This window comes from Tenrec ecaudatus, chromosome 4 (genome assembly GCF_050624435.1).
Source record: "Tenrec ecaudatus isolate mTenEca1 chromosome 4, mTenEca1.hap1, whole genome shotgun sequence".
In the NCBI taxonomy this organism is placed as follows: Eukaryota; Metazoa; Chordata; class Mammalia; order Afrosoricida; family Tenrecidae; genus Tenrec; species Tenrec ecaudatus.
The window spans coordinates 203639774-203663734 of record NC_134533.1 but is presented as its reverse complement, the minus strand read 5'-3'; the positions used below and the strand labels follow the sequence as shown (position 1 = coordinate 203663734).

The window sequence follows — 23961 nt, the reverse complement described above, 5'->3', positions numbered from 1 at the left end:
TTGATCTAGACTGAGCTGGGACGTTTTCTCAATATAAAATTGCTCTTTGACATACAGCTCTTTCTGACACACGTGTGTCCCTGGATTTGTTTCTCTAGTCCACCCTGCCTAACACATAAGGGCGAGGAAGGAAGGGAGCATGGGAAGAGGAAACAGGGAGGAGGGGGATAAGCGGTGCCACATCAAAGGGGTTGCAATGAATAAGATGAAGCAAAATGTGTATGAGTCTTTGTGTGAGGTTAGAGTCTGTATCTATTCTATTCTCTACCTCCCCTAAACACAGCACAGAATAACATTCACTAAATGATCAACTATTTATTATAATTCTATTATAATCAATTCTGAGAAATCAAGCTGTTAGCAGGCATGTTTAATCAGTGACTGCGTTTAGCCAATGACTATAGAAGAGTATGATTAATCATAACACAGTCATTACAACATTTTGCAAGCATAATGGGTGGATCTGAGTTTTATTCAGATCAAAGGCCACTGGCAGTCACATGCTGTCTGGTACTATTTATACTATCAGAATTACTTACCTGGTATGCCCAAACAAGTGGTGCAATTGTACACAGGAAAATTAGCAAGCTTGAGTTATATTTTCTAAACTCTCTACACGTTTCCTAACTACTCATCAGTAAAAATATCTCTCTATATATAAATGCTCCATAAGGAGACAATGTGGCAACTAGGATGATGTCAACTGGATGGGTCCCAGCCTGTTGACACCTACTTAATGTCAGAGCCTTTTGGATAAGAGTGAGAGATAAGAAGAACTTCCTTCTCTCTCTCTCTCTGCCCCTCTGCCTTTCTTCCTGCTGAGACCCTGCCCACCTTGAGGGGCAACCCTCATGTGGGCCACCAGACCCTGAGAGCTGTCAGTGCCTAGCCATGTTTGCACCATGCTTGGATCTAGGATCTCTGCACCCCAGGCCTGTGATCTCATTGAATTCTGCATCATCTTTCTGCGTCCCCAGCCTGCAGCTACGTGAGCCTGAAGAGAACCCTGGCTTCCACTGGACTGTGTGCTCGAGTGGGGCTGGGCTGGGCTGGCTTCTTGATGTCAAGTCTGTCTAATACATACATGAGTATCACTAGATTTGATGCTTAGACAACTCAGCCTACCACAGATGAGAATAATTTTTTTAACTATGCAAAAACTTGGTCTCATTGATTGAAGGTAAGTTACTTCTGCACTAAATTCAACCATAAAAATCTATAAATAAAATAGTTTACATAGTAACATTTACTCTTGTGGAGCTATATAAAAGAATGGTTTGGAACTTGTTCATGCTAGGAGAATTTCAGAATTCAGGTCATAGGGATTAAATATTCTCTAGAGACAGATCTAGGTATTGCATTAGAATACAACAAGCATCTCGAAAATGCAGGCAGGCTGGTCTTTATCGTACACGATGAGTCATAAAATAAAATTATATTTCTACCTCTGCAAATGACCACGGACAACTAATTTTACTTCTCAGCATGTCAGCTCCCTTGCCACTATGATAGAAATTGGTCACCTCTCTTAGGGGAAGTGTGAGGAATTAATGAATTCATTCCTACAAAGTCAGCTTCCTTAAAGAATGAACAAGAAATATTGACCCTAATAAAGATCATTTACATGTACACACATTTACAGCTATGTGACCTTTCTCATAAGGCAGTGACATGAGTTTTGAGGTAACCAAAATCAATAAATAAGATTTTTCTTTCAAATCAATAGACTATCGAACATATATAGGCAACCTACAAAAATAGAAAACACTTGAAACAAAAATTAGAACTAAAACCACAACTAATTTCCATTAAAATATTTTGCTTAATATATATATATATATATATCTTTCTCAGAGGTTTACATTAACATTTTCTTCCATTTATAATGCAAATTCCTCTCTGTTAGTTTCACTGCTCCATGCCAGTGTAATGGCGTCAAGTCTTGGTGTTCTGGGATGGGGTCTGGTCCCTCTCTCCCTTTCCTGGCTGAATGATGACCCCCTCAGCAGAAGAAGACAATACAGAGGCCAACACTGAAGATATATCCCAGGGAGAGAGGCAGGTCTGTCCAGACCACACAGGAGCAAACCAAGAAGAAGAAGAAGAAGAAGAAGAAGAGAGAGAGAGAGAGAGAGAGAGAGAGAGAGAGAGAGAGAGAGAGAGAGAGAGAGAGAGAGAGAGAGAGAGAGAGAGAGGAGATAAAGATGAGAGAGAGAGAGAACCTCATCATGGCCCACCAAGTCCCAGGGATAACATCCCTGCTCAGAACAGCCAATGTACAGAGAAGACATAGGCCCAGCCCCACAACAAGACATGACATTCCCTCACTGAACCATAGTTCTACAGGGACAGCACTGGAGACACTCTGAAGAAAATGTGCCCAGTCTGCCCTAGGCACAGCAGGGTGAAATGCAAAGGGAGTGCAACAGGGCAGCAAGGGGAGCAACATAACTAAGTCCCCAAGGGATCCTGAAAATAGACTTCTGACTCAGGGAACAAGGCATGGCACCTCATCAGACTTGATTGGAAAACATACATAAGGGTCAGTAGACAGACCTAGAAATATCTATTGGTTTTTTTTCTTGTTTTGTTTTTGTGTTGTTGTTGTTTGTTTGGTTTTTTTTGCCCTATGTCTACCTATAGAAGATAGACAGGATGAACAATCCCAAGGAGAAAACTGGTGGTTCTAGGGGGACATGGGAGCAGGTAGGGGCAGTGGGAAGCCAACAAACCCAGGGATAAGGGAACAAGAAGAGAGCTAAAACTGATGGTGAGGAAGGCATATAATGCCTGGTGGGGTTTAATCAAGAGAAATGTACCCGAGAGGAATTACTGAGAGTAAATGGAGGGTGAGCATGCTAGTGGGACAGGAGGAAGGTGAAAGGAACTAGAGGAAAGAACTAGGAGGCAAAACCTATTTACAGAGGTATAGTTATAGGCATGTATATATGTAAATATACTAATTTATAATGAAAGGGATAGAGGCTAATGTACAGCTATCAAAAGATATAGTGTCTGGAGTCTTAAGGCTTCAATTTAAACAAGAGGCCATCTTGCAAGGAAGCAAATAAGCCCACATGGAAGAAGCACACCAGCCTGTGTGATCATGAGGTGTCCATGGGATCAGGTATCAGGTATCAAAAAATCCAAAACAAACAGTTATATTGATGCAAATGAGTAGAGACCCGAAGCCCATTGGCAATTAGATATCCCCCCACAGAAGGGTGATAAGGAAGGGATGATTCAAGCACTGTAGTCAGTGTCGCACTGACAAAACACACATCATTCTCTAGTTCCTAAATGCTTCCTCCCTCCGCCCTACCCCCCTACTACCATGACCCACCTCTACCTTAAAAAATCTGGCTAGACCAGAGAACACACATTGGTATAGATAAGAGCTCTTGACACATGGAATTCAGGAAATATAAATCGCTCAGGAACAGTTATGGGAATAGCGATATCCTGAGGGTAGGTGGATGGTCAAGGAGGGGAAGGAGGAGAAAGGGGGAACCCATCACAAGGTTGGATATAAAGCCTCTCCCCAGCCCCCAAAGGGGATGAATAGCAGAAATGTGGGTGAAGGGAGGCAAAGGACAGTGTAAGGTATGAAATAATACTAACAAAATATAATTGATCAGGGATTCACAGGGTGGGAGGGAAGAGGAGGGAGGCGATAAAAGGGAGCTTATACCGAGGGCTCAAGCAGAAAATGTTTTGGAAATTATGATGGCAATATATGTATAAATATGCTTGATACAATGGATGTATGGAATGTTATAAGAGCGGTAAGAGCCCCAATAAAGTTATTTTAAACATAGATAAATAAAAACAAAAACCTTGATCCAGCTACAAATAAATAAAAAGATAGATAAATAAATAAATAGATAGAGAGATGCTAATTCCTGAAGGACAGGGGGGAAAAGGCCAATTAAAAGCCCCACGAACATTGACTCAATTTCAGATCAAGGCAACTCACATGAGACATGGCAAAACTGCTCCACAGGGTTTTCTTGGATGTGATCCTCACAGATCACTAGACCTTTCGGCCACAGAACTCCTGCGTGGGTTTGAACCACCAGCCTTTAGGTTAGCGATCCGGAGAAAGCCATTTGCACTGCCCAAGGACAGGAGCTTTATCATAAACTTTGGTGCACCATTCCACTTTCCATGAAAAATTCAAGGCTACCTAAGGAAGGGAATTTCACTTTCAGTGATATGTAAAAATATTCTCATACGGTTTTATGAAATATACATTAAGCCATGTGTAGCAGGTTCTTATTTGTTAAACTTGCAGTTCTGATAAGAACAACACAGTAAGAATGGATAATATTCTATATTCTAGTATTAACTCTTAATAAGCATCTGCGAAGCCTCTCTTCCTGTTGGTGGGGTACAAAATGAAACGGCTACAAATTAGAGCACGTGATCTCTCTGGCCACACCTTTAAACTTTAGTTTGGAGTCAGGAAAGAATGTGTTTGCGCAATCCTGCATGTAGAAACAGGAGAGAAAAGGGAGTTGTGGTTGGCAGAATTCTACAGATGTCCCCACAGGATTCCCTGGTTATTCAATCAAGCACGGCTACGAAGGCACTTTGCAGATGTAATTAAAGTTACTAATCAGCTAATCTTAAAATAGGGAAATGATCCTGGATTATTCAGGTGGGCCCAATGTCATCACATAAGCCTTTACAATCAAAAGGGCACATCAGAAGAGTCAGCCAGAGAGAGCTGATGAAAAGCAAGAGCAGAGAGGAGTGAGCCATGGAAGTCAGAGATAATACGAAACACAAGCAGAACTCTACCCAATGTTGCTGGATCCTTGAGGTGCAATGGTATTAAAGCTTGGCTGCTAACCAAAAGGTAAGTGTTTCAAACCCACCAGCTGCTCCATGGGAAAAAGATATGCCAGTTGGCTTCCACAGAAATAAAAACCATTGCCATCTAGAGATGCCCACAGGTGGTAATCTTTACTGAGGCAGGGCGTCTTATCTTTCTCCTGTGGAGTGGCTGGTGAGTCTGAACCACAGACCTTTTGGTGAGCACAACAAGACTCCTCCAGAAAGCTGCAGCCTAGCTAATGCTACAGGTAGTGCCACTTCATTTATGTGGCCAGTATGAGTCAAAACTGGCTCAACAACAATGAGTTTGGGGTAAGGTTCTTTGGTATCATGAAAAAGTTAACATGCACATCTGCTAACCAAAAGGTTGCAACAATCAAAAGTTAGGAAATAAAAAGAGAAACTTTCAGCATTTCTCAAGGAAAAGGAACCCTCAAGCCTCAAGTTTCATTGTTGACGGATTCTCTGGAGAAAATAATGAATGCAGTAGGAAGAATCAAAAGAAGGTAAAGGAATACACAGAGTCACTGTACTCAAAAGTGTGTTGGTGTAGAAGTATTTCAGGAAATAGCATTTGGTCAAGAACCAGTGGTATAAAAAGAAGAAGGCAAGGCAGCACTGAAGGCAATGGCAAAAAATAAAGCTCTAGAAACCAATGGGGTATCAACTGAAATCCCTCTGGACTGTGGGCATGTGAAAGTAAAGAGTCGTCTCTAGAGAAGGGCATCACGCTTGACAAAGTCGAGGATCAGTGAAAAAGAGGAAGGCCCTCAGCGAGGTGGACGACACCGCGGCTGCAACCACCGGCTCCAACAGGAACAACAGTGCAGATGGCGCAGGGCCGGGCGGCAACCTGCGCTCTTACCCACAGGGTTACTGTGAGTTTGAACTATCTCCATAGCACCTAACAAGGGAACCACCACGTGTCCACAAAATGAGGTTGTTTCTACACAATGGGGGGTGCTTAAAAAGTTTATGAAAAAAATGGGACTCAAAGATCACAAACATTTTCCATGAACTTGATGGGAAATGATAGCAACTTAAAAAAATAAAGGGTAATTAAGATCACAAACCCGTCAAGAATGAAGGTTTAAATCACTCCACCAAGTAAAGAACCCTTAGCAGCTCAGGATCTGAGGCAGGACCAGAGGAATGCAGATCAGATAGTGCAAGATAGAAGTAATAGAGACGATGGTGTCAGGATTATTTATAGAAATGAGGGCTACGGCAGGTTTGCACATTTCCCATTTAGTTGTCATACATGCCTATAAGTGTAACCTGTTTTCTTTTCCCCTTCTCATATAAGCTACTGAAAGTTAACTGTACAATTTAGTCTTTAATTAACAGAATATTCAGTAGGCTGTATTCTGAACTTGAGGAATCGGGACAGTCAGCCATGGATGAAACAGCTCTCAGTGCTGCCCATCAGTTTCTAGGAGGGGCTCCTCCCTTGTAAGAAACATGGTTGTCTGCATGGTCTGGGAGCACCAACAATGTAAGCTGCTGTCGCTGTCAGGTGCCTAGCAGGCCCTGACTCACTGCAGCTCTGTGTACAACAGAATGAAACAAATGTGTACAGCAAGGTGCATAGAAAAGTGTAGAGTGAGGTGTGCTAATTACAAATTTTCTGTCTCTCAGCTCCAAATTCACTATTTTTGCCTGCACTGAAAATGAAATTTGGTCCTGTGTTTCCTTTCCCACCTGGATGATGTTACTGACATTTCTCAGTAGTGGGCACTAAAGAGAGATGTTTTAGGAAGAAAAGTTTTGTTGGGGTGGTGGTGTTTCCACTGTGCTTACTTAGCAAATTCCTGCAGACTGTCTACCTCAGGAGATTCCTGAAGTTCACACAGCTTCTCCATCAACCAGCACCTGAGCATGCAGTGGCCCAGAGCACTTTGTAGCGAGCAGCTATCTCTGGCAGGGCACTCTATGGCCCCACCCAAGAGGCTTTTTACTAGAAATCCTACCACAAAGAATTTCCTTATGAACAGCTTTTCCAGGGACCCTAGAGCAAGGATTGGGGAACTTCTTCAAAGGCTGTTGTTGTTGCTGTTAGGTAACAGTGCCTGTTCTGGGCCATCTTCACAATGGTTCCTATGTGTGAGCCCACTGATGCAGTCACTGTGTCCCTCCATCTCCTTGTGGGCCTTCCTCTTTTTCTCTGCTCTTCTACTTTACCAAACAGTCCTTCCTCCAGGGACTGGTCTCTTCTGACAACGTGTTCAAAGTATATGCAAGAAAGTCTCACCATCCTAGTCTCTAAGGAACCTTCTGGTTGTACTTCTTCCAAGACTGATCGATTGTCCTTTCAGCAGTCCATGGTACTTTCAATAGTTTTTTCCAGCACCATAATTCATTTGCATTGATTTTCCTTTTGTCTTCTTTATTCAGTGTCCATGTTTAATATGCGTATGAGATAATTTAAAATGTAAGTTCTACAGCTTGGGTCAAGTGCACCTTAACCCTCAAAGTAACACCTTGCTCTTCAATACTCTACAAAGATCTTGTGTAGCTGGTCTACCTAATGCCATGAGTCTTTGGCTCTCTTGACTGCTGCTTCCATAACCATTTATTTGGTGTGGATTCAAGCAAGATGAAATCCTTGACAACTTAAAGGTCTAGATCGTAAATATTTAAGGTTTGTGGGGAAAGATGGAGCTATCTAAGCCCGTAAAGATTTACAGTCTCAGGAACACACAGGGGCAGTTCTACCCTGTCCTATAGCATTAATATGCGATGGCAGTGAGTTATGGTTTGTCAAGACTACTCAACTCTGGGAGTCATTATAGGGAGAAAATATTTGTGATCCGTTCATAAACAATTGGGTGTGGCTGTGTTCCAACAAACCTTTATTTACAAAAACAGGTGGCCAGCCATGAGTTATAGTTTTCTCTGGAATAGATTCCAGTCAAATTCCCAAGGGCAAACGTCCTGCAAGTCCAGTCAGCTCAGCCCACAGTAACCTCTCTGCCATCCAGTGAACCATGGTGGCCATGCCCTCTATATACGGTCTGGGCCTCTGCCCCAGAGGGGTCCTCTTCCTTGGACTTTCTATCTCAGACATGGGGTAGTAGTTGATCACCTATCAATTACTGTTATATTCTTTAGAGAACATAACACTACTCCAATCCTGTTTTAGTTAACATTTCTTTATATAACACTTTGTTTCAATTATTTGTAGGTTCTCTGTCCTGATTGGAATCTGTCTGATACCCAGGCACAATGTTAAGTGGCGAGTATTAAGATTAAACAAGTCATCAAAAGACCCAGCGTCTGGGGGTCTTAAAGGCTTGAAGGTAAACAAGCGGCCATCTAGCTCAGAAGCAATAAAGCCCACATGGAAGAAATACACCACCTGTGTGGTCACGAGGTGCCAAAGGGATCAGGTATATCAGGCATCAATGAAAAAAAACAACATATCGTTGTGAATGAGGGGGAGTGAAGATTGGGGACCCAAAGCCCATCTGTGGACAACTAGACATCCCCTTACAGAAGGGTTACCAAAAGGAGATGAGCCAGTCAGGGTGTAGCATAACAACGATGAAATATACAATTTTCTTTTAGTTCTTAAATGCTTCCCGCCCCTGCTCCCCACCCCTACTATCCTGATCCCAATTGTACCTTACAAGTCAAGCTAGACCAGAGGATGTACACTGGTACAGACAGGAACTGGAAATACAGGGAATCCAGGACAGATAAAAAAGGGGAGAGTGGTGATACCGGGAGGGTGTAGCAAAGGTGGAGTAGAAAGGGGGAACCGTTTACAAGGATCTACATATAACCCCCTCCCTGGGGGATGGACAACAGAAAAGTGGGGGAAGGGAGACGTTGGACAGTGTAAGACATGGCAAAATAATAATAATTTATAAATGATTAAGGGTTAATAAGGGAGGGAGGCGGGGAGGAAGGGGAAAAATGAGGAACTAATACCAAGGGCTCTAATAGAAAGAAAATGTTTTGAGAATAATGATGGCAACAAATGTGCACATTTGCTGGACACAATGGATGTATGTATGAATTATGAGAAGTGTTGTACGAGCCTCCAATAAAATTATTTTTAAAAAAAGATTAAACAAGTCAATCTCAGTTCCCTTACTTCAATGAACCTGAAAGACTATGGAAAGGTAGAAAATAAAAAAACAAATGTTGTTCACTTTGGCAGCAGGTGTACTAAATAATAAAATTGTAACAATACAAAGATTAGCATGGCCCATGCACAAGGATGATATGCAAATTCATGAGGCATTCCATATTTAAAAAAATAAACATATAATGGCATAGTGTGGTAAATGCTAACAGGAATAAACAAAGGAGAAGTCAAGGGTATTTTTCAGAGTATTCAAAGCAAGCTTCTTTACAGAGGTAAAATTTAAGCTAACATCAAAAAATGAAGACAGCCAAATGAACTTTAGCACATTATCTCTTTCATTCTCCCTAAAGTATTGTAGGAAAAATCCTATCTATATATGTGCTTATATATTTATGTTTACTATATTTCTTTAAGAAACATATACTTCACCTGGGAGTTTCTCTCATATACTTTGCATTAAATGTACTATATTTTTCAGAGGTTTCCAGTCATTCAAGAAATTATCTTTGAAAAAGCACTTAACAACACTTATATGTAACCCAAGAGGAGAATATGCTTGAAATTATTATCCTAACTGGGCACATTAGAACTAGTTTCTATTGCGCCCCTGGCACCCCAGGCCATGTGCTACAGACTAATGGGACTTTAGGCCCTGTGCTTTCCAGGTGCGCAACATCCTCCACACCAGAAGGACTTCATGTGGAAAGCCCACTAGTGAATTGGGCTGTACCTCAAACTCACCTGTCGCCCTCGGACTTAGGGCTGAAACTACACGGAATGAGAAGAAACAGAATATAGCTATACCAAGAGTAAAAAGCTGTCAGTTGTTGGACTACCATGTAAGTAGTATATTACCATAACACCAAATATTATCATAATTAATAAGTATTAATATGGTAAGTCTGGTTCTGCCACTGTTAATGAATATTATTTAAAGTTTTGCTTTACTGCCAAACCCCGTTGTTTATGTAGTGTCCAGTCACTTAAGGATTTAATGCTTCAGTTTTCTCACTTATTTGGAAAACAATTTTGCTGGAAATATGATTCCTGGTTGGCAATTCTTTGAGGATTTTAAACATCTCATTCCATTGCCTTCTTGCCTTCATAGTTTCTGCTGCAAAATCATTTGTGTGAGCTGCTCTAAATACTTTGTCTTTGCTTTGGAAAGTTTGTGTTTTAGTGAGTTTCTTTTGAGAGTCTCTCCTATACAGGGTTTAATAAACTTTTTGGATGAAACCTCTCTTGTCTTCCATGATATTTGGATGAAACCCCTCTTGTCTTCATGATATTTAAGAAGTTATCTGTCAACATGTTTCAAAGATTTTCTTTGTACTTTTCCCCCTGTTCCTCATGTATAATTCCTGTTACATGTCAATTATTCATATTGATGATGTCCCATATAAAGCTTAAACTTTCATAATTTCTCCTCCTTTTTTCTGGTTGTTCTTAAAATATATTAGCATACAAGAATCTGCCTGCTGTTTCATCAAGTCTTTATTCTATTGATTCAATTATATTTTCAAGTCCTTCCATTGAATTATTAACTTCTTATATTTTATTATTGCTTTAAAATGCTTTTTAAATTATTGTGTTCATCATTTTGAATTATTCTAGGATTTGTATCTGTGTTTTTCTTGATCCCTTTGAGAAATCGATATGTTACTCTTTTAAATTCCTAATCTGGTAGTTATCTTTCTTCCTCAGAAGTGTTTTCTGTCCTTTTATTTTGCTCATTAGTTTGAGCCAAATTCTCTTGAGTTTTCATATGATTTGTTATTGTGTTGCCTCCAAAGTATTAATAATTTATTTATACATTCCTTTATTGAGTGTATGTTTATTGAATCCTGGTTGTTCCCTCTTGATATATTAGGAGCTTAATTTATTCTGTTTGAGATGTCTTTCCTCCTTTGTATTATTCCGGTTGTTGTTTTGTGGTTCTGGTCCATGTAGGACTTTGGTAGTGTCAGTTGCTAGGATGCAATATTCTCTCATTAGTGGACAAGGTGGCACAATGGTTACATGTTAGGCTGCTACCTACAAGGTCAGCGGTTTGAAATCACTAGCTGCTCTGTGGGTGAAAGACAACACCTCCTCTATAGACACCTACTTCTCAGACACCCACAGAAGCAGTCCTACCCTGTCCTACTGGGCTGCTACAAGTTGGAATTGACTTGATGGCATTGAGTGGGCTGGTTGCAGCGGGGACGGTGAGCCACATTCACACGACAGTCCTCTGTGGTGAGGGTCAACTGACTTTCCTCACCGAACTGAGTGGATGTAGGAGAGCAGGTGATTTCCTTCATAGTGGATGTCAAGTACTGCATGGTCAGGGTTCCTTCACAAGTCTTGTGGACTGTGGAGTTATCCTGGATTAGTACCACCAGTGAGTGTATCCTCTAGAAGTCAAGGCAGGATGTCCTAATAGTGAGTTAGTTAAAGTTTATTGCACCAACCTGGCTGATAACCACATGTGGGGTTAATTGAAGGGCCAAGAAATAAATGGCGCAGTGATCCTCGCCTTTTTAAGGTCTCGGGTCTCTTGCTTTCTGATGGTCGGACCAGGGTGCAGCTGCCTTAGCCAGTTACCTGCTTCAGCGGGCAAGGCTCACTTCCTGCAAGACATCCCTGAGGAGAAGCCGCATGGACCTACCCCGATGCAGCCCTGGGTGCTGGAGCAGTTGTGTGGAGACCCCTGCCAGCGCTGAGATGCATACACGCTAACTGATTCGGCTTTCCTCCTGTGGTCGATGTCATTGTGTGTGTTTTGTGAGATGGAGGACTTTGTGGATTGGTGTTGGACATATGTCATTGTGTGTGTTTTGTGAGATGGAGGACTTTGTGGATTGGTGTTGGACATATGGGCTGATGCTGAACTTGTGGGCTTGGGCAGCTCTGGGTTGGGATGCTTTCTTGATGTGCACTTAACCTTTATATAAAATTCTCTCTTATACATGGCTTTCTGGGGATTTGTTTCTCTAAAGTACCCAGACTACACAGCAGACATTGATAAAGTGCGACCCAAATGAACAGAAGAGGCTCCATATACATAGCTGAACTGCTACCTTAGTAGGTGGTGAGGGATCAAAGAGCTGCAGCACTTGTACAGTCGGAGTGTATGGCACAGCAGCAGGGAAGACAGTGCAGGGAAGAGCAAAGGTGCAGATGGCACTTGTAGGGATGTAAGAGACATTGCTGATGAGGTGACGCGCCTGTCCAGCAGGTCACTAAGCATGAGTTCATGGAGAATTCCCACCAATTCCTGGATGATGAGCACTATGCTTATCACCAGATGTCAGGTGGTCGTGGCAGGGGTGCATGGATCACTTGTCTCCAGGGCTCAGGCCAGTGCCACCAGAGGAGCAGCACAGCAGTGGGCAGAAATGCACTGCCAATCACAAGTGTTTATATATATTTTGGAGGCATAGGGTGGTGGGTGATGCACATGTGCTATCAGTCTTTGGTGTAGTGGCATGGGTATATGCACCACTGGGAAAGCAGTAACAAGAGCAGGGATGGGTAGGTAGAATGGGCATGCAGCACAGATTTATGAGAACAGTGACACAATGCATCACAAGTGGGCATGTATTACTGAACACTGGCAGGGTGGATTGTGCTGCCAGTCACTGGATGGGTGAGGCAAAGGTCACTGAGAGGGAAAGGGAGAACATGTCCTTCTGGTCATCAGCATAGGCACCAGGCACTCCTTAGTGAGAACACTCTGTTGATCAAGACTCAGTCCCAACCAAATGTGAGGGGCTGTCTGGAGCCTGGTATCTCCAGGTCCCACTCTGCAGATCCTTCTTTTGTAGGTATCATCAGTGAAAAACAACCCAAGACTGGTTCTGATAAGGAGCTCTTTCCATTTTCTGGTTCCCTTCCTATTCTGTAGTTGCTTGGATTCCTGGAGTTCTCATCCACCTTCCTGCACGTTCCCTCCTTAGATCTGGTTCATGTTCTGCTTACCTTTCGTCACTCTGCATTCTGTCTCCTACTGGGAACTGAATGAAGGTGGCTTTCTTGTTCCTCAATTGGAAATGTTGCTTGCTTTGTATCAAGATGACCATGATGTGCAAGGTCAGTTGGCAGGGTACCTATAATCTGTAAATGGTCTTGTTTACTGCTTTCATCCAGATTCTCATCACAGTCAGTGTTCAATCTAATTCTTCATCCTTCTGTTTTTGCTGCTTAGGGTTCCAAGACTGTCAGCTGAACTTGTTTCACTTGTTTTTTCATGTTTTTGCTGATGGAGGGTAGTATAGGAGCCATCGCAACTATCTCCCACCACCCACCGCCCACCCCCACTCCCATCTAGCCCCGTCACTAGAGGGCTTCCCATGCTGTCATCTATACAGGAGCAGAGTGGCAGGTCTTTCCCCCCATGAAGGTGCCGCATGGGCCCCAGCCACCAGCCTTTCTGCCAGTAGTCAAGCATTTGACCATTGGGTCACAAGGGCTCCACTATCACATGCAATTGCATTGTGATTGGACCTGAGGATTAGGGCTGCCATGGAACCCAAAGAGGTTGTCTCTCCTCCATGGAGGTTGTAACTTGGGAGTATAAGGACACTGGTCATTTTGGACAGCAAGTCCTTTGCATACAAATAAATTCATAAGGAGAATGAAGTGAAGCCTTATTAAGAAAATACACACTGTTTCTAAAAAGAAAATAAATATTTAAGAGAATTTTGAGGAAATCAGAAATCTATTTTTATGGAAACCTATTTTCTTCAAAAAAGAAAAGGAAAGGGAAGATAATAGCATTTCTTAGCTCCTGGTTTGGTCTTTTGAGGAAGAAACAGAAATATTTACACCTTTTGAAACGATAAACACTGCTGTGTTGCTGCATGCCTTTGATCCATAGCCTTAGAACATTTCATACCTGAAACTGCCACTTTCAGTTCCTGTTAGGGAAATGCATTTCACAAGAACTAGAAAAGTAAGCTAAAAGCTTTCAAGCTAGCTAAATATTCTGCTGCCGTAACTCAGAAAGCAAGCCTCAGAGCCGGGTATGCCTCTCTGAAAGAATGTCCTTGAGTATAATTTGATATCCCAACTGCTCTTCACAAAAACTTCAGAGGACTTGCAACTCTACTTGGACTACCTCTGAGAGACCTCGAGCTCCCATGCTAACCCATTACTGTCTTCATAAAAGAGCAAGTGAATTTTTATTGAAAATATGCTTACAATAAGTCTAATAACTCGACTCAAAATATATAAACAGAAAGATGCTCTTTCTCACTGCTACTTCTTTGTTACAGGATGTTGAAAATGAACACTGAATATGCTTGTCACTGGTGACAGTGATATGAAAGGATCGATAAGGTGGATGGTAATGTGTTATAGTGTCATGGTGATATTGAGGCTTTTAGTGTCATTTGCTCAGTCATATTTTAGCAATGTATAATTTCCTCCTTTAGATTTCAGGAAGAGTGTACTCAAGATTGTTTAAAACCAGGAAAATAAGCTAAAACACACTTTCTAAATTACGGACAATGACTAGAGAACTATGACACACCTCAAAACAGTGTAGTCTTAAAATCCCTAAATCAAAGTAGGAGACTCATTATCCTTAAATGATCTTTTATGTCCACTGTCCTATTGATGAAGGTTATGGCCAGATGCTTGCCAATGGACAATGACTTTGATTTTTATAATGATAGTGCCTGTAAATGAATTTAACAAAAACCCACATTATAATCCATATATAGTTCATTAGAGAAGATACTTGTTTCTGATTTGTAAACTCATAAGAAGGTAAATATGATTAAGTTAGAAGTATTACTCAACTGAGCAATATATACATATATATTCTGGGTTTTTGTTGGAAAAGGGTTTTCAGGCAAAAAGAACAGATAATTGGAAATCTAAGCCAGAGCTATTAGAGAACAAAAATAAATCAATGGCATCTAAGTCAGCAAAAAAGATGTAAAATTCCATTTGCCAATGGTATGGCTCTATACACAGAAAATCCCCAAGACTCAACAAGGAAACTGTTGAAAATAATTGAAAGATTCGGTAATGTGGCATGGTATAAGATCAACATACAAAAATCAACTAGATTCCTATATACTAAGGAAGAGATTCCTAAAAAGGAAATCAAGAAAACAATTACATTAACAATAACTACCCAGAAGATGTAATCAAAACCCAAACCAAACTTGCTGCCATCACGTTGAGTCATGCACAGAACCCTAGATGAAAGAGTAGACTCCCCTGTGGGTTTCCAAGACTATAAATCTTTACAAGTGTAGACAGCCTCATCTTTTCCTGTGGAGTGACCTGTGGATTCAAACTGCCGACCTTGTGTTAGCAGTCCAACTCGTAGCCCACTATAAACCTAAACAGAGAAACAAAAGACTTGGGGAAAAAAAACTGCAAAAACACTACTTTATAAGAAACCAAGAGACCTACATACATGGAAGAATGTTCCATGCTCATAGATAGGAAGACATACATTGTGAAAATGTTAATCTCACACAACCAAAAAAAAAAAAAAAAAACAAAGCAAAATCATGCCATCAAGACAATTCTGACTTTTAGTGAGTCGAAAGTACATTTCTCCTGTGGAGCTGCTGGTGGATTTGGACTGTTGACCTTGTGGTTAGCAGCCCAACACAAAATACACTATGCCACCAGGGCTCCTTCAATACTACCCAAAGTTATCTATCTGTGTATCTATCTATCTATCTACTCACTCGTATAATGCGATTCCAATTCCAGCACCAGTCTTTAAAGAGAGCCAAAAACTAATCACTAATTTTATATGGAAAGGAAAAAAAAACTAGGATAAGCAAAATACTACTAAAGAAGAACACAGCAAGAGGCCTCTCACTTTCCAGCCTCAAAATCGACTACACAGCCACAGTATGTGGCTTGGTCCTGGTAGAAGTATATATATATCGAACAATGGAACAGAATGGAAGAGCCAGAAATAAATCTTTCCACCCACAGACAATTGATTTTTGACAAAGGGTTAAAATAAATAAAATGAGGGAGTCTCTTCAAAAATGGCATTGGCAAAATTAGATGTCTATTTATAGAAGAATGAAGCAGGACACATGCCTCACTCCAAATATGAAAACCAACTCCCAGTGTATTAAAGGCAGTATGGCACTTCCTCAAATAACAGAAAATGGAAATAGGACATGACCCAGAGATCTCATACTTGGTATGTACTCTAAAGAAACAAGAACAAAGAACCTGCACATCACATCCATGTTCATCATAACATTATCCACAACAGTAAAAAGATAAAAAACAACCTAAGTACCTTTCAGTGGAGGAATGGATGTCAACTCTGGTTTATAAACACAATGGAATACTATTCATTGCTAAAAGAATATTGATGAAACTGTGAAGCGCCTCATGAGACGGATGGAGTTGGAAGACACTGTATTGAGTGAACTTAGTCCAAAAAAAGATAAATTGTATGAGACCACTGTTATAAAAAAAAGATAAAGGTCATCATACTAAAAGAAATCGGCTTTGATGGGTGACAGGGATGGGAAGAGAAGGGAGGGCAGAAGGTAAATTGGTGCTAACCTGGGGAAGGGGAAGATAACATGCAATAAAGGAGACAGAAAAGGGGAGAGGGCAGGATGAGATCATGGAATGGGGGGTTGTTACATTGTTACAGTTGTAGGATATAAAAATGGTGATCTGATATGTAAACCCCTGTCTAATTCACAATAAAAGCTTTTAAAACAGAATAGCGGATTGATTTATCCATTAGCTTCTATTCCTTAAGATTCGGTCTAGGGGAGAGGTAGAAAGGAGGTACTCAGTCACCTTAGTCACGTCCGAACTATAGCATTCACTAGATTTGTAGTAAAGATGCCAATATTTATCTCCAAAGGCTGTTGTGAGAATATAAAGGTTTATAAATTGCTGATCCTATAAAGTACCATAAATATACAAGGACCACTTATTTATGGAGAAAAACGGCCTCTTGAAAAGAGATGCTTTTTTAAACATTTTTATTAGGGGTTCATACAACTCTTATCACAATCCATATATAAATCAATTGTGTAAAGCACATCTGTACATTCATTGCCCTCATCATTTTCAAAGCATTTGCTCTGCACTTAAGCCCTTGGCATCAGGTCCTCTTTTTTCCCCCCTCCCTCCCCGCTCCCCCCTCCCTCCTCCTTCATGAGCCCTTGATAATTAATAAATTATTTTGTCATATCTTGCCCTGTCCGATGTCTCCCTTCTCCCCCTTTTCTGTTGTCCGTCCCCAGGGAGGAGGTCACATATAGATCCTTATAATCGGTTCCCTCTTTCCAACCCCTCCCAGTATCGTCACTCACACCACTGGACCTGGAGGTATCATTCACCCTGGATTCCCTGTGCCTCCAGCTCCTATATGCACCAGTGTACATCCTCTGGTCTAGCCAAACTTGCAAGGTAGAATTCGGATCATGATAGTGGGGGGTAGGAGGAGCATTTAGGAACTAGAGGAAAGCTGTATTCATCATCGGTGCTACATCGCACCCTGACTGACTCATTTCCTCCCCTAGACCCCTCTGCAAGGGGATCTCCAGTGGCCGACAAATGGGCTTTGGGTCTCCACTGTGCACTCCCCCCCTCATTCACTATGGTAAGATTTTGTGTTCTGATGCTGCCTGATACCTGATCCCTTCAACACCTCGTGATCACACAGGCTGGTGTGCTTCCTCCATGTGGGCTTTGTTGCTTCTGAGCTAGATGACTGCTTAAGACCCCAGATGCTATACCTTTTGATAGCTGGGAACCATCAGCTTTCTTGGCCACATTTGTTTATGCACCCATTTGTCCTCAGCGATCGTATCATGGAAGTGTGCACCCAATGATATGATTTTTTGTTCTTTGATGCCTGATAACTGATCCCTTCAGAATCTTGTGATCACACAGGCTGGTGTGTTCTTCCATGTGGGTTTTGTTGCTTCTCAGCTAGATGGCTGCTTGTTTACCTTCAAGCCTTTAAGACCCCAAACACTCTATCTTTGATAGCCAGGCACCATCAGCTTTCTTCACCACATTTGCTTATTCACCTGCTTTGTCTTCAGCGGTTGTGTCGGGAGGGTGAGCATCATAGAATGCCAATTTAATAGAAGAAAGTTTTCTTGCACTGAAGGAGTACTTGAGTGGAGGACCAATGTCCTTCTGCTACCTTAATACTAAACCTATAAATATAGGCACATAGGTCTATTTCCCCATCCTCATATATATATTTGCATATGTTCATGTCTTTGTCTAGCCCTCTATAAATTCCCTTTGTCTCCCAACTGAAAAGAGATGCTTTTAAAAGGAAGTGCACTTTCAAGAGCCCATAACACTTATTCTAAATTGAGGGATATTACAGAGAAGTTTGGAAGAGAAACGCCTACAGATAAAATACACCTGTAAATTCTGAATAGCATCAAAACAAAAACATATTATTTAATAATCTTAGTTAATATATGGCCAAGTAGGTAGGAAAGGAAGGCCAGAATTGCAATAAGGAGAAGTAATCAGGTATGCTTCTGCACTTGCCCTGTGGACAACTGACAACACCTGAATTGTAACAAAACAAACTAAGAGGTCAAGTCTTAGGCTACATTGGGAGGGAGGGAGGATCAAAGGCTAAAGGATTAAGATTCCTGACCGCATAGATCTTCTTTGGATGAATTTAATAATAATAACAATAATTTTAAACATCCCATTAAGAGAGAGAAATTCAGAATAGGTATTTGATCTTTCAGTTATCAACCTAACACTTAACCAATGAGCCATCAGAGATGCTTTTAAAGAAAGAATATCAGTATTAAGGTAGCAAATGGACAATGCAAGAATACTTTGTTCTATTAAACTGGCATTCCATGATACTCACATTCCTGACATGATTGCTGAAGACAAAGTGTGTGCATAAGCAAATGTGGTGAAGAAAGCTGATAGTGCCCAGCTATCAAAAGATATAGAGTCTGGGGTCTTAAAGACTTGAAGGTAAGCAAGTAGCCATCTAGCTCAGAAGCAACAAAGCCCACATGGAAGAAGCACACCAGCCTGCGTGATCACAAGGCACCAAAGGGATCAATTATCAGGCATCAAAGAACAAAAAAATCATATCACTGTGAATGAGGGGGAGTGCGGGGTGGGGACCCAAAGCCCATCTGTAGGCAACTGGACATCCCCTTACAGAAGGGTTGTGGCGAGGAGACAAGTCAGTCGGGGTGCAGTGTAGCAACAATGAAACATATAACTTTCCTCTAGTTCCTAAATGCTTCCTCCCCATCCACTATCATGGTCCCAATTCTACCTTACAAATCTGGCTGGACCGGAGGGTATACACTGGTACAGATAGGAACTGGAAACACAGGGAATCCAGGGCAGATGAACCCTTCAGGACCAGTGGTGAAAGTGGCGATCCCGGGAGGGTGGAGGAAGAGTGGGGTAGAGAGGGGGAACCTATTGTAAACATCTACATATAACCTCCCTGGGGAACAAACAACAGAAAAGTGGGTAAGGGACATGTCAGAAGATAAATTATCAAGGGTTCATGAGGGAGGGTATAGGGGGTAGGGAGAGGATAAATGAGGAGCTGATGCCAGGGGCTTATGTGGAAAGCAAATGTTTTGAGAGCGATGAGGATAACAACTGTACAAATGTGCTTTATACAATTGATATATGTATGGATTGTGACAAGAGTTGTATGAGCCCCCAATAAAATGATTAAAAAATAATAAATAAAATCAAGAAAAAAAATAATACCAAAAAAAAATCAAATCATGGAATCAAGTCTGGCTCATAATAACCCTATAGGACGGAGTAGAACTCCTCTTTTAAGGTTTGCATGACTGTAAATCTTTACAAGAGCAGACAGCCTTGCTTTTCTCCTGCAGAGCAACTGGTGGGTTGGAACTGTGGCCCTTGCTGTTAGGAGCCCAATGCTTAGCCTACTATGTCACTAGGGCTCCTATATCAAGAAATAACGCATGGTAATTAATGAAAAATTCAGAAGTTATTAACTCTACAGGGACAAAGAAAAGATGTGACAGATCATAAACCACATAGCAAACACATGGCCATGTGATCCAGTTCCAACTCACAGGGATCCCATAGGACAGAGTAAATTTCCCCATGAAGTTTCCAGGGATGTGCATCTGTATGGGAGCTGACTACAGGAGGGCTGGAACCAACACTGGTCTTTCAGTTGTCAGCAGAGGGCTTAACCCCTTACATCCACCACAGGGGCTCCTTGAGATGTGATGAAAGCCAAACCACTCACTGCAATCAAATTGATTGCTACACACAGAGACCCATTAGGACAGTTAAACTGCCCCACGGGGTTTCCAAGGCTGTAAGTCTTCACAAAAGCAGATGGACACATCTTTCTTTCTTTTTATAAAAATATTCATTTGTTGATATTTTATTAAATATGACATCTAATCATGATTCTACAATTTCTTCATACATTGAAATAAAATAATTATTTTTTTGTTTTTTTAATCCTTTTATTAGGGGCTCATACACCTCTTATCACAATCCATACATACATCAATTGTATAAAGCACATTTGTACATTCATTGCCCTCATCATTTTTAAAACGTTTGCTCTCCACTTAAGCCCCTGGCATCAGCTCCTCATTATTTTCCCTCCCTCCCCGCTCCCCCCTCCCTCATGAACCCTTGATAATATATAAATTATTATTTTGTCATATCTTTCCCTGTCCAATGTCTCCCTTCACCCACTTTTCTGTTGTCTGCCCCCAGGGAAGAGATCACATGTAGATCCTTGTAATCGGTTCCCCATTTCCAACCTACCCTCCCAGTATCGCCACTCACACCACTGGTCCTGAGGATTTAATCTGTCCCGAATTCCCTGTGTTTCCAGTTCCTATCTGTACCAGTGTACATCCTCTGGTCTAGCCCGACTTGAAGGTAGAATTGGAATCATGATAGTTTGGGGGAGGAGGGGAGCACTTAGGAACTAGAACAAAGTTCTATTTTTCATCATTGCTACATTGCAGCCTGATCGGCTCATCTCCTCCCGGAGACCCTTCTGTAAGGGGATGTCCAGTGGCTTAAAAATGGGCTTTGGGTCTCCACTCCGCACTCCCTTCCCATTCACTATGGTAAGATTTTGTGTTCTGACGCTGCCTGATACCTGATCCCTTTGACACCTCGTGATCACACAGGCTGGTGTGCTTCTTCCATGTGGGCTGTGTTGTTTCTGAGCTAGATGGCTGCTTGTTTACCTTCAAGTTTTTAATACCCCAGATACTATATCTTTTGATAGCCGGGCACCACATTTGCTTATTCACCCGCTTTGTCTTTAGCGGTTGGGACACATCTTTCTTGACTCCTGCTGCTGACCTCAACAGCCATGCACTGTAACCACTGCAGCATCACGGCTCCCTTGACAAGGTCACCGAGGAGAGCAGTGTAAGCGACTTGAAAGATTTGAGCTGATTCTGTTCTTGAAGGTGAGTAGGTTCATTGTATTATGGTTCTCTCTATGAGCTGGAATGGACTCGCTGGAAGTAGCCATGGTATAGACTGTGTGTGTACATGTATGCTGAATTACGAATGTAAAACAACAGAACAGATGTTCACTCAATGAAAGACACCAATAGGTTCCTGCTTTTGACCCTTATAGGTAATATGACTCATGAAATAGAGATAATAGGATTAATTCCCAAAATTTCTAACAGTAAAAGGAGTATTTAACATTTGCGGTATGATAAGTACATTTATCACAAAGAAAAAGGTTCCTTAGCCCAAACTGTATTGAGCTGTATCCTACCAGATAATGTTATCATAATTAAGTTGAGATGTTACTTAGGAGAGCCAACCAACTCAAATATCTATGGTTTTAGCTTGAACATTGTATTTCGCATAATGCCCAAACAGGCCAACTGCCATCAAGTCAATTCCACCTGCGAGCAATTCTATGTGCAGTTTCCAAGGCTGTCGGTCTTTAGAGGTGCTGTCTAGCCTCGTGGCTAGTGAGTTTGAACTACTGATCTTGCATTCAGTGAGCCAACACTTACCTGAGAGCACCACAAGGAAATAGAAATTTCTTGTAATAAACTATTTTCGATGGGAAATAATGCTCTTTTCTATTTACACTGAAAATTGACCTCAATTACCTAGGTAAAAGAGGACACTTTCTGAATGTGATTCTAATGTGCTGTCACCCTTCCAAGCTGGAACGTGCGTGTGGTGGAAGCCTGGGGGCAAAAGAAAACCCAAATCTTCCTAATGGGTAGAGACAGAAACGGGGTGAGACCCCCTCTTCTCAAAGGGGGAAAGTAGTGAAGCATGGGACCAATAGGCCCTCAGGCTCACAGATTTTACCACAGCATGTGAAGCTTAAAAATAGATTTAAAGTTTGACATGTGTGGGGATTTTTTTTTTACAGGAATGCATAGTAACATCACTATTTTCTACAATTATGGTTCTTAGATAACGTATTTCATATCAAAGAACTACTAAATGGGGAGATTATGGTTTTAACAGTCTCAGAGGGGTGGTGCTGTTTTGTATTTGGTCTCACATGCATGCATGTACACTTTTGCTCAAATATCCCATTATACAAATGAAACTCATTCCATTGTGCTCACTAATCTCTATATATAGACAGAGAAGCTTCTTATGTGGTGAAGCCGCTACCACTCTAGATATCTGTACTTCATATAACTCATATGCCAAAGTAGAATAATGTATATAACATTTATTAAGTGGCTTATAATCGTTGAGAGCATAAGAAACTAAAGCACAATAACAAGTCTAACCTAGAAAATGGTAGAGCCAGATATAAGTCCAGGTCCATAGCCCCTTTCCCACAGAACCACTTTTAGAATTGAATAAATAACTACTCATGCTCTTAAAAAAAAACCAAACAGCCAATTAAGCAGTCAAAATCTCATTTACATATCTTAATGATTTAGTATTATTTGTTATTATTTCACAGAACTGTTTGTTTTTAAAAAGTTTTTTCTGCTATCAATTAAAACAGTAGATATTCACAAAAAATTTAAAAGCTTCAGAAAAAAAAACATAACATGTTAGGCCCTCAATTCTGATGAATATTTTAGTGTTATTTTCATCTCTTTTTAAATATGCTTTCAGAATGCAGCATTCTGAATACTTTACATATAATTTATACAGATTTTCACTTTAATAATATAATATGCTTTTGAATTTCTTCTAATGGTTCTTTAAACACAAGAACTAATTTATTTTATTTTAATTAAGCCATAATTAGAATACATAGGAAAGAAAAATTATATTTATTTTTGTTATTGCAAATAATGCTTCTATGGATATATCTGTGAAATAGAAATTCACCCCACCCATATTCAAAACTATCATAAAATAAATACCCAGAGGTAGAATTACTAGAGTCTAAAATAATTTTAAAGCTTTCCTACATTATTTTTTTCCTAAATTATTTTTTAAAGGTTTTATGTCTACCAGCAAAATATGGAGCTATCCATTTTAGTGGAAACTCAAAGAATAATTTCTACTTTCTTATTTAATTTGAAAGAAAAATTTATATCACTGGTTCAATTTTCGTCTCCTTGATTTTTAGTAAGACTGAACATTTTCCTTCATGCGTTGTCTTGTACAGGGTTTGTTCCTATATTCTGTCAATTACCAATGGGGTCATAGCTAGTTTGATTCAGTTTTAGGCACTCCTTGTGTAAGAAGACCTGCATCTTCATAGTTAGATATCTGTTAATATTTGTTTTCCAGTTTACTGTTTGTCTTTTACTTAAGTTGTTTTCCGCTTGTTTTCTAAATCAGATGAATTATTCTTTAGAAACTGTCATCTGGACTCATCCTGGTGCTAAAATGCACTTCTTCTCAGAGGACGGCCAGGTAACTAAGTGCCTGCTAGTAGCGTGAGGCAGGAGGAGAAGGGTGACATCTAGGATGAAGTAGGAACAACAAAGGAGTCAATGTTTCTCTGACAGCAGAAATAGAAGAGATTTTTGTTCTTTCTCAATAGAATGAGTACTTCAGAGGTTGCTTGTATTCATTCAAATCACGTCTTACACTAGATT

The 23961-nt window shown here is 40.8% G+C and overlaps 1 long non-coding RNA gene and 1 other non-coding gene across 2 annotated transcripts in view; one reads left to right on the top strand and one right to left on the bottom strand.

The window, feature by feature from the left end:
• The window catches only part of LOC142445523 (uncharacterized), a 162908-nt gene that overhangs the window by 50164 nt on the left and 88783 nt on the right, over positions 1-23961 (bottom strand). The gene's annotated exons all lie outside the window — the stretch shown is intronic.
• On the top strand, positions 8991-9099 carry LOC142447521 (U6 spliceosomal RNA). Its single transcript, XR_012784218.1, has one exon. It is a non-coding gene; the product is annotated as a U6 spliceosomal RNA (small nuclear RNA).